Raw genomic sequence first — 12,036 nt, forward strand, 5'->3', positions numbered from 1 at the left:
GAAAGGGTAATGCAGTATGTAAAGGGGGACGAAAATCTAATAGTCATGGGCGACTGGAATGCAGTTGTAGGGGAAGGAGTAGAAGAAGAGGTTACAGGAGAATATGGGCTTGGGACGAGGAATGAGAGAGGAGAAAGACTAATTGAGCTCTGTAGCAAGTTTCAACCAGTAATAGCGAATACCCTGTTCAAGAATCACAAGAGGAAGAGGTATACTTGGAAAAGGCCGGGAGATACGGGAAGATTTCAATTAGATTACATCATGGTCAAACAGAGATTCCGAAATCAGATACCGGATTGTAAGGCGTACCCAGGAGCAGATATAGACTCAGATCACAATATAGCAGTAATGAAGAGTAGGCTGAAGTTCAAGACATTCGTCAGGAAGAATCAATACGCAAAGAAGTGGGATACGGAAGTACTAAGGAATGACGAGATACGTTTGAAGGTCTCTAACGCTGTAGATACAGTAATAAGGAATAGCGCAGTAGGCAGTACAGCTGAAGAGGAATGGACATCTCTAAAAAGGGCCATCATAGAAGTTGGGAAGGAAAACATAGGTACAAAGAAGGTAGCTGCGAAGAAACCATGGGTAACAGAAGAAATACTTCAGTTGATTAATGAAAGGAAGAAAATCAGGAATACAGAAATACAAGTCGCTGAGGAATGAAATAAATAGGAAGTGCAGGGAAGCTAAGACGAAATGGCTGCAGGAAAAATGTGAAGACATCGAAAAAGATATGATTGTCGGAAGGACAGACTCAGGATGCAGGAAAGTCAAAGCAACCTTTGGTGACATTAAGAATGCAACGGGAATTCCACTGTTAAATGCAGAGGAGAGAGCAGATAGGTGGAAAGGATACATTGAAAGCCTCTATGAGGGTGAAGATTTGTCTGATGTGATGGAAGAAGAAGCAGGAGTCGATTTAGAAGAGATAGGGGAGCCAGATTCAGAATCGGAATTTAAAAGAGCTTCGGAGGACTTACGGTCAAATAAGGCACAAGGGATAGATAACATTCCATCAGAATTTCTAAAATCATTGGGGGAAGTGGCAACAAAACGACTATTCACGTTGGTGTGTAGAATATGAGTCTGGCGATATACCATCTGACTTTCGGAAAAGCATCATCCACACAATTCCGAAGACGGCAAGAGCTGACAAGTGCGAGAATTATCGCACAATCAACTTAACAGCTCATGCATCAAAGCTGCTTACAAGAATAATATACAGAAGAATGGAAAAGAGAATTGAAAATGCGCTAGGTGACGATCAGTTTGGCTTTAGGAAAAGTAAAGGGACGAGAGAGGCAATTCTGACGTTACGGCTAATAATGGAAGCAAGGCTAAAGAAAAATCAAGACACTTTCATAGGATTTGTCGACCTGGAAAAAGCGTTCGACAATATAAAATGGTGCAAGCTGTTCGAGATTCTGAAAAAAGTAGGGGTAAGCTATAGGGAGAGTCATATACAATATGTACAACAACCAAGAGGGAATAATAAGAGTGGACGATCAAGAACGAAGTGCTCGTATTAAGAAGGGTGTAAGACAAGGCTGTAGCCTTTCGCTCATACTCTTCAATCTGTAGATCGAGGAAGCAATGATGGAAATAAAAGAAACGTTCAGGAGAGGAATTAAAATACAAGGAGAAGGGATATCAATGATACGATTCGCTGATGACATTGCTATCCTGAGTGACAGTGAAGAAGAATTAAATGATCTGCTGAACGGAATGAACAGTCTAATGAGTACACAGTATGGTTTGAGAGTAAGTCGGAGAAAGACGAAGGTAATGAGAAGTAGTAGAAATGAGAACAGCGAGAAACTTAACATCAGGATTGATGGTCACGAAGTCAATGAAATTAAGGAATTCTGCTACCTAGGCAGTAAAATAACCAATGACGGACGGAGCAAGGAGGACATCAAAAGCAGACTCGCTATGGCAAAAAAGGCATTTCTGGCCAAGAGAAGTCTACTAATATCAAATACCGGCCTTAATTTGAGGAAGAAATTTCTGAGGATGTACGTCTGGAGTACAGCATTGTATAGTAGTGAAACATGGACTGTGGGAAAACCGGAACAGAAGAGAATCGTAGCATTTGAGATGTGGTGCTATAGACGAATGTTGAAAATTAGGTGGACTGATAAGGTAAGGAATGAGGAGGTTCTATGCAGAATCGTAGAGGAAAGGAATATGTGGAAAACACTGATAAGGAGAAGGGACAGGATGATAGGACATCTCCTAAGATATGAGGGAATGACTTCCATGGTACTAGAGGGAGCTGTAGAGGGCAAAAACTGTAGAGGAAGACAGAGATTGGAATACGTCAAGCAAATAAGCAAATAATTGAGGACGTAGGTTGCAAGTGCTACTCTGAGATGAAGAGGTTAGCACAGGAAATGAATTCGTGGCGGGCCGCATCAAACCAGTCAGTAGACTGAAGACGAAAAAAAAAAAAAAACTACTTTAACTCCTCAGCGAGGTTGTTGGTGGTCTCCTCCTGGTACATTGTGTGGTAGTGGTCTGCAAAGGCAGTGACTTGCCTGGCGCGACAGGTGCATACCTCGGTGATGAGTCTGTAAGACGTGTATATTTCTATTGTCTGTTGTCAAACCACAATTTATGAAAGATGTTTATATTTTATTAATAGGATTAAGTAGTAATAATTACTATTTGTCATTTTGGAAATAATTGTGGTAACAGGGAATGTCTGCACCAAAGTATTGTTGGCGGGAGAGACCGCACATTGACATAATTTTAAAAAGGGCGGGAGAGACCGCGTATGGATACCTTTTAAGAAAAGAGCGGGAAAGACCGCGCATTGATACATTTTGTAATGGTAGCAGGGATTGTCTGCACCAGAAAGAGTTGTTGGCGAGAGAGACCGCACTTTAGCGTTCGTAGGAAGTCAGCAGGTCTGAAGCGAGAGGTTGAGAGGAGCGGTGTGCCTGCCAGCCACCAGCTATGATTTACAAGAGATTATAAACGGATGTACAGACACATCAGCTAATTATTATCATAAGAGGAACTAATATTTAATTATTTATTATTATTATTATTATTATTCTTTCTTTTCTCAGACGTTATGTCTGGTTAAAAATGGAAAGTGACGCGGACCTTCATCAAGCATGACTTCCTTTTAACTATACGGTATATGTTACATTGCATTTAGGAACTTTCGGGTAATTGAACAAGTGTCAATAATTACAGATTTCTGTAGTTGTATATATAAGTTTGGATGTAGCTGTATTGCATTGATGTACTGGTGGATATTGTGTGGTATGACTCCTGTAGTTGATAGTATAATTGGTACAATGTCAACTTTATCCTGATGCCGCATGTCCTTGACTTCCTCAGCCAGTTGGATGTATTTGTCAATTTTTTTCTCCTGTATTCATCGTTCTCCAGTACATTTTGTGGTGCATACTTGTATGTGGGAACATGTTGTTTTATAAGTTTATGTTGTAAGGCAAGCTGTTGACGTATTATTATTATTATTATTATTATTATTATTATTTTGAGAAACTCAAGACTACTGAAGGTATGTTTACGCAATGCTAATTGTAAGATTATTGTAGAAAGTAAGTCCCGTTTGAACGTTTGTAAAATCATTTCATTACCAACAGTAAATACTTGAAGAATCGTTTCCAGAATATAATTAATTTTGCCAGCAATATTGCACTACTGGTTATAATGCATCCCAAAAACCATCAACGTAAAACTTTGCCATATTTTACTGTTTTCAAGAAAAAGTTGAACTATGAATGACGTAACTTGAGTCAAATTAATTAAAGAATAACGTTAGCTTTGCTATTAAAGAATAACGTCAGCTTTGGTAATAAATACAGCCACTTAATACGACAGCCCACCAGCAGCTAATAGAGTGTAGTAAAACAGAGTAAGTATAGTCATGTCGGAGTTGGGTGTAGCGGTCAGATGGCGATCCAGTAACAGTAAAAAAGGTAAGGAACACTTTTGGGTTATTGCAGGTAACGACTGAGGGCCACGACGACGACACATTCTATGTTTCGTCGAAATAATCAGAAAATAACTTTTAATAAGCACCATTTAAATTTGTATGCGAAGATTGTACTTATTATTATTGAGAAAGAGAATTAATTTCAAAGGGAAGATTTCGTTTGTTATTATTAAGCAAGAGATAGAAATCGTAAGTGAAGGTTCCATAGGTTATTGTAGAAGGGAAGGTTGCGTAACAAAAGAGATATAGAGGAGACGGGAAGGTTTCAAGTCGTTGTCGTCGGAGTTTCCTGTTGGAGGTGATATGATGCATGGTGAGATGTTCTTGTTCCGCCAAATCTTGACGTCGGGTCTGCACCATGACCCACTGCAGTCTACGGCGCGTCAACGTTATAATTTGAGCCTTAATCCTGCTGCGTTCCTTCTGCGTTTCAGGGGTGGGTATCTGGGCATCCGGGCAGCGGAGAACGGCGTACAAATAGTTGGCAGTGTGCCGACTACTTCCTTGCCATACTGAAGCAGGGTACGTCGAATGGCAGGCTTGGCGCATTCCAGCCACCAAGTCAAGGTTGTGTAGCACTTAGGTAAGCGACGTTCACAGGTGCCCATGTCTCGGTAACACGTTGAAGGCATTCGGGATCATGAAGATGGGAGGTGTTTAACTTGCACGGTGCACGGACTGCGCCTGACCACTTGTTGCGGCAGGAGAATGTTGTAGATGCAGGCACAGTGGTCCAAAAAGGCCAAGGGCCAAAGTTTCGCACGTTGGACTGCAGGTGTGAGATCCCGAGAGACGTAAATCCTATCAATGTGCCCTCAGCGGGAGGTGATCTGCCTCATTCCGAGACCGTACGGCGCCTCTTAGGTGAACGTTGTATGTGTGGTCGTCCCCGCCGGCCGCTGGTGGCCGAGCGGTTCTAGGCTCTTCAGTCTGGAACCACGCAGCTGCTACAGTCCCAGGTTCCAATCCTGCCTCGGGCATGGATGTCTGTGATGTCCTTAGGTTAGTTAGGTTTAAGTAGTTCTAAGTTCTAGGGGACTGATGACAGATGTTAAGTCCCATAGTGCTCAGAGCCATTTGAACCATTTGTTCGTCCCTCTGTGTCGGCACATGGGAGGGAGTCGCTGCGGTCTGGGAGGAGAGGTTGGAACGATAAGTGGCCGGATGGGGATCGCAAGTCGTCGCTGTTGGTGGTGGCGCCGGAGTAGCGTCAGGCGGTATCCGTAGCAGCAGGAAGGGTCACCGGTACGTGGTCCGACGTATGGCGGCTGGTGTGAGAATAAGAGAGCGCCGATGCGTAGGTGATCGGCAAAACGGTCGTTGGAGTCGGAGGCGCCACGGTAGCGGCTGGCAGTTCGGTGATTCATCACTGAAGACACTGAGAAATAGAGATGGGGCCCCTCCACGCCCGCACCAACGTGGTGACCAAACCAAAAGTTCTAATGTCATCTCCGTCAACATGTTAGTTATCTACACTCCTGGAAATGGAAAAAAGAACACATTGACACCGGTGTGTCAGACCCACCATACTTGCTCCGGACACTGCGAGAGGGCTGTACAAGCAATGATCACACGCACGGCACAGCGGACACACCAGGAACCGCGGTGTTGGCCGTCGAATGGCGCTAGCTGCGCAGCATTTGTGCACCGCCGCCGTCAGTGTCAGCCAGTTTGCCGTGGCATACGGAGCTCCATCGCAGTCTTTAACACTGGTAGCATGCCGCGACAGCGTGGACGTGAACCGTATGTGCAGTTGACGGACTTTGAGCGAGGGCGTATAGTGGGCATGCGGGAGGCCGGGTGGACGTACCGCCGAATTGCTCAACACGTGGGGCGTGAGGTCTCCACAGTACATCGATGTTGTCGCCAGTGGTCGGCGGAAGGTGCACGTGCCCGTCGACCTGGGACCGGACCGTAGCGACGCACGGATGCACGCCAAGACCGTAGGATCCTACGCAGTGCCGTAGGGGACCGCACCGCCACTTCCCAGCAAATTAGGGACACTGTTGCTCCTGGGCTATCGGCGAGGACCATTCGCAACCGTCTCCATGAAGTTGGGCTACGGTCCCGCACACCGTTAGGCCGTCTTCCGCTCACGCCCCAACATCGTGCAGCCCGCCTCCAGTGGTGTCGCGACAGGCGTGAATGGAGGGACGAATGGAGACGTGTCGTCTTCAGCGATGAGAGTCGCTTCTGCCTTGGTGCCAATGATGGTCGTATGCGTGTTTGGCGCCGTGCAGGTGAGCGCCACAATCAGGACTGCATACGACCGAGGCACACAGGGCCAGCACCCGGCATCATGGTGTGGGGAGCGATCTCCTACACTGGCCGTACACCACTGGTGATCGTCGAGGGGACACTGAATAGTGCACGGTACATCCAAACCGTCATCGAACCCATCGTTCTACCATTCCTAGACCGGCAAGGGAACTTGCTGTTCCAACAGGACAATGCACGTCCGCATGTATCCCGTGCCACCCAACGTGCTCTAGAAGGTGTAAGTCAACTACCCTGGCCAGCAAGATCTCCGGATCTGTCCCCCATTGAGCATGTTTGTGACTGGATGAAGCGTCGTCTCACGCGGTCTGCACGTCCAGCACGAACGCTGGTCCAACTGAGGCGCCAGGTGGAAATGGCATGGCAAGCCGTTCCACAGGACTACATCCAGCATCTCTACGATCGTCTCCATGGGAGAATAGCAGCCTGCAGTGCTGCGAAAGGTGGATATACACTGTACTAGTGCCGACATTGTGCATGCTCTGTTGCCTGTGTCTATGTGCCTGTGGTTCTGTCAGTGTGAACATGTGATGTATCTGACCCCAGGAATGTGTCAATAAAGTTTCCCCTTCCTGGGACAATGAATTCACGGTGTTCTTATTTCAATTTCCAGGAGTGTAGTAAGTGGTCCACAGGATGCTGGGCTGTGATGTTATCCGTCCGTCTGGGTAAGACTACGCATTAACACGGTCCATCAGGTGATAGACAGTGGACGAAACGCGAGTGAGGGTAGCGATTTGAAGAGCAGAGGGAAAAAAGTGCCAAGGCTCGTGCCGTGGGAAAAAACCTCTGCGACAGTGGGATGGGTAGTGAGAGCAGTAGTAGCTTACTAGCTGCGATAGTTCATGCAAGGCTGGATTTGTTAGTATGGATATCATGCACCATTACCGTGGCAAGCGATGGCGATGTATCCCAGTTGCTGCAGCCGCTACATTCCTGGAACAATCAAGATCGTTATACGAGTATACTAGTGGGAGATCAAAAATGTGGAACGCTTCACGATTTTGCGTGTCATCCTTGCGCAGGGGCCATGCTAATCTCCTCTGTGTCGTTCCAATTTTAGTATATGTACTGCCGAAGCAATTAAGACACTGAGACGTGAAGTGGCCTTCTTTGGCGCACCCGGATCAGGTCTTGGGTTGGCCGTCGTATATGACGACCGAACGGCGCCCGCTGATTTGCAGGTAGGATGGCACGTGGCGATAGAGATCGATGTTGATGTCAAGAACGGGGTACGTTTGGAATTGCTCCCAGCGTTCGGCTGTGTGGCCGTGTACAGTGCCATAGGTGCGGAAAGCCGCGATAACGTCTTCCGCCGGGAGCTCGAACGGGAGTTCCCATGGCTGCGTGGCCGTCACTGACCGCACCGACATTTGGCAAAAGCGTAGTCCGTGTTCGGTGTCATGAAGTATTCTTTCGCACACCATGTCACTGATGACTTAGACGTACGCAGTATTGCTTAATATGGACAAATGGATGCCCTAGATGTCGGAAGCTGGGATCTTAGCAAAAAAAAAAAATGGTTCAAATGGCTCTGAGCACTATGGGACTTAACATCTGAGGTCATCAGTCCCCTAGAAAGGCAGGATTCGAAACTGCGACCGTAGCGGTCGCGTGGTTCCAGACTGAAGCGCCTAGAACCGCTCGGCCACACCGGTCGGCGGATCTTAGCGACGTCGCCTAGGAAGCGTTGCACTTGCGAGGCCTTCGGTCGTGTGTAGACGTTGCAGAATCTGAATCGTAGTGTTGGCTTTCTAAAACTGCTGGCCAGGGATCTACTACACCAGGGGCGGGCAAACGTTGCACGGGGCTCATGAGCGCACAGCGCTGCACGTGTGCTGCTCGCGTGCTGGCGTCGACCGGGGCTGTGGCGACAGCCGGCAGGTTGCGGCAGCGTAGTGCCAGGCTAAGCTGCGGACGTTGATGCGAAGCGACCACTACGAAGTGCACGTTGTATTTCAAGAAACGGAGAAGTGGAGATTTGCTATCTCTTAAAAAGTAATGGGAGAATCATTTTTTCTTTGTGCAAAAACGTGAAAATTCGAAATGTTTAATATGTGGCAGTATTCTCGCTGGTCAACGGAGGTTTAGTATTGAAGGCCATTATAATAAATTTCACAAGGACGAGTACAATTTATTGTCGGATTCTGAGCGGATGGGGAATTGACGAGCGATCTGACGTTACCAGATGAATCTGTCGTAGTTGGCCGGCCGGAGTGGCCGAGCGGTTCTAGGTACTACAGTCTGGAACCGCGCGACCGCTATGGTCGCCGGTTCGAATCCTGCCTCGGGCATGGATGTGTGGGATGTCCTTAGGTTGGTTAGGTTTAAGTAGTTCTAAGTTCTAGGGGACTGATGACCACAGCAGTTAAGTCCCATAGTGCTCAGAGCCATTTGAATTTGTCGTAGTTGCTGTTGTCATGACAGATTTGCGACTTTCTCTCGTCATGTCTCTCATCTAACTGATTTAACATTTTATGGAGCACTGTTTTCAAGTTTTCAGGACGACAACAGTAATAGCCCAGCGGTATGTGCAAGTTATAAGACTGCGCTTAATATAGCGAGAGCTGGAAAACCATTTGCTGAATTAATAAGTCTCGGTTAAGAGCAAACATCAGTGATGATAATTTACGTAACTGTTTGTGTTTTTGTCTGTGTGTAGAAATTTTGTTCCAGATATTAAATGTATTGTAAACTCCACCTGTGATAATTAAATAAAACGTATCGTAGGTAATAGGTACTCTTTCAAACCATGATTTCTTTCAAGCACTCCCACTAACCTTATTGATTCACTCAATAAAGCAAGCTAGGAAACCAAACGCATTACAGAGGAAGGAGCGGACAGAAGGTATGGTGGTGATGGGAGATAAGCGGGTGGCCAGCTTGCCCCTGTGTGCTCGCGGAACACCTGTTAACTGCACGCGTGCAAGTGCACCGCACATGTGCAGGATTCCTGCCCGCCCCTGTACTACACGTAAGTGACGGCCGCTGAAAGGTAAACAGCAGGGAGCGAGCGAGCTCCACAGGCGGAAACAACAGCACGTCCGCACTGCACGGCTGCGAAAGGCGGACTTCATGTCAGCCACCCAAGCACGACTCACTACGCGTCCCCACAGCTTCACAAGACATCACACGTTTATTTTGTACCGAGAATGTGCTTTTCCATAAGATACTGACCTTACCTTTCCTGAGTTCCTCGCATAATAAACCGCTGTTTCAGAATTTCGACGCAATTGGTTCTGCACTCCGTCTTAGTGAGGTAAAACTGTGCAAATTCCGCTTCGTTCTGGTTAAAGAAGCAAATTTTAAGATGGCAACCAGAGAAATGTGTAGGTTTCACTCAAGATTCGCCAGTCGTGACAATTCTGTGAAGGTTGCAAATGGTTAACAAGCCAAGTGAAAATAAATCGTTGAATTTCCGGCGGAATTCTTTTTAGATACTAACCAAAGCAGAGGTGAGAGACATTCCTGAATAGGCGCCATCAAAGTGTGGGCGTGGAGGGACACCACTTAATATTTAAAAAAATGGGAGAGTAGGCCCCAGATTTAGAACGGCACTTCCCCTCCAGCACTCGTCATTTCCCCTACAGCACCTGCCTATAGCCCCCACCACTGACGCGCGGGGTAGTCGCGCGGTCTTGGGCGTCTTGACACGGTTCGCGCAGCTCCCTCCGTCGGAGGTTCAAATTGCTCTGAGCACTATGGGACTAAACATCTGTGGTCATCAGTCCCCTAGAACTTAGAACTACTTAAACCTAACTAACCTAAGGATATCACACACATCCATGCCCGAGGCAGGATTCGAACCTGCGACCGTAGCAGTCGCGCGGTTCCGGACTGAGCGCCTAGAACCGCTAGACCACCGCGGCCGGCTTCGGAGGTTCAAGTCGTCCATCGAGCATGGATGTGTGTATTGTCCTTAGCGTAAGTTACTTTAAGTTAGACTAAGTAGTGTGTAACTTATGGACCGATGACCACAGCAGTTTGGTCCCATTAGTCCTTACCACAAATTTCCAAAATTTTCCCCACCACTGCCGCTCTTCCCACACATGACCTGCCGTCTGCGCATATACCAGTCACGGTATTCTGCGCGGGCCATACTGAAGGTCGTCACAACAACAACAACAACAACAACAACATTGTCACGGTGTTGGTTGTCAGTGTTTAAATATCCCGCTATTCCTTACCTATTATGTTAGTTTAAAAAAAAAAGTAAGTCTCCATAATGTAGACACACAGTAAAGGTAGAACAGCTAAACTCTTAAAGAGGGGTTTACAGGAGGTGCTACGTTTAGCTTCTTTATGATTCTACTGACCTTTTATGGTATTCTGAGGACTCGTTTAGCTACTGCAAAGTTACCTCAGGATACGACCCTTTGAGGCAGTAAAGAAACCATGCGTAATATTTGTTTTTTCACATGAGATTCACATCTAGAGCAACACTGAAGGTGACGCTGTTTACATTTTCCATCACAAAGTCAGTGGTGGCTAATCACACACCTTGATCTACTATTGACATGGTAGGCACACACTCAGCAGGTATATAGCAAGCTATTAAAAGTGGTTTCATCCTTGACAAATTAGGAACCACAGAAAATGAAAAACAGTTCCAAACATGCTATAATTTCATTTGCTAACGATTTCTTCTTTATTTAGTCTCTGTGGAAACTATACTGTACACGCACTAACAATATTCCTGTGGCAAACGAAAACAACAAGAGCTATCAAATTAATACTGAACACATGACGATTACATAGGCCACCCTCTTCAGTGATTTACAACATTAATTATATTACCACTGTACGCTTAAAAAGCTTATCTTCAAAGCAAACAAAAAATAGGCAAAGTCATGACCCTACATATGGTAGTTATCTACCTTTCACTTTTAGACTGAATAAATCTTCGTAGTTTTAACTTCACTGGGATGAAGATGTCATCGAAATACCTGTACCAATGATACATATGCATAGAAAAATGTGTTTTGTGTCCTACACCAAGCGTTATGAAATTAGTTGATCTTTTTACTTGGTTTAGGCAAACAGTTATTCAACATTGAAGTAATTTATGGGCGTAGATTAATATTTACATTTAAAATATCTCGCTACGGTCGCAGGTTCGAATCCTGCCTCGGGCATGGATGTGTGTGGTGTCCTTAGGTTAGTTAGGTTTAATTAGGTCTAAGTTCTAGGCGACTGATGACCACAGAAGTTAAGTCGCATAGTGCTCAGAGCCATTTTTTTGAAATATCTGTATAAATGTATTTAATATAAACCACATTATCCCACTAGCTTATGGTATGGACTTGCTCTACTAATTTTGCTAGGAAAGCTTCAGTACATTTCTCAATATTTAATGCATAATGATAATTATCTTGACCATGTACTTTACAACTAACGTTGACTACCGTTTAATCTTAAGTCTACTTGTACAATGGGGTCACAAAAATAGCAGCAGACACTTTCTTCCTGCCAAATGGAGTTTCTTAAGCACAACTTAAACGTAAGTAGCACCGAATAGCTGTCAGTAATTTTAGATTTCTCGCTAATTTGTTTAGTGCGTATACAACTGAGGGATAAAACTGAGGAAAAGTACACCAAATTTAAAACTACGAATGTACAATTACATTCCACTCCGAGCATATAGCTCCACGTCACCTGTCCATCTGTCGTAGCAGCCATGGTTCGCAGGACACGGATTTCTGGTCCGAAACGTCAACGCAGCCAGGCATTTTACTGGCGCGGGAAACTCCCTTGAGTGGGAAGGAAGTCAACTGTGCTGT

The 12,036-nt window shown here is 45.7% G+C and overlaps 1 non-coding gene across 1 annotated transcript; it reads right to left on the minus strand.

Annotated features, from left to right (window-relative positions):
- Window positions 1–7,236: 7,236 nt before the first annotated feature.
- Window positions 7,237–7,339, minus strand: LOC124717550. The gene has a single exon (XR_007005806.1). It is a non-coding gene; the product is annotated as a U6 spliceosomal RNA (small nuclear RNA).
- Window positions 7,340–12,036: the final 4,697 nt, after the last annotated feature.

The sequence above is a fragment of the Schistocerca piceifrons genome, chromosome 9 (assembly GCF_021461385.2).
Source record: "Schistocerca piceifrons isolate TAMUIC-IGC-003096 chromosome 9, iqSchPice1.1, whole genome shotgun sequence".
Taxonomy (NCBI): Eukaryota; Metazoa; Arthropoda; class Insecta; order Orthoptera; family Acrididae; genus Schistocerca; species Schistocerca piceifrons.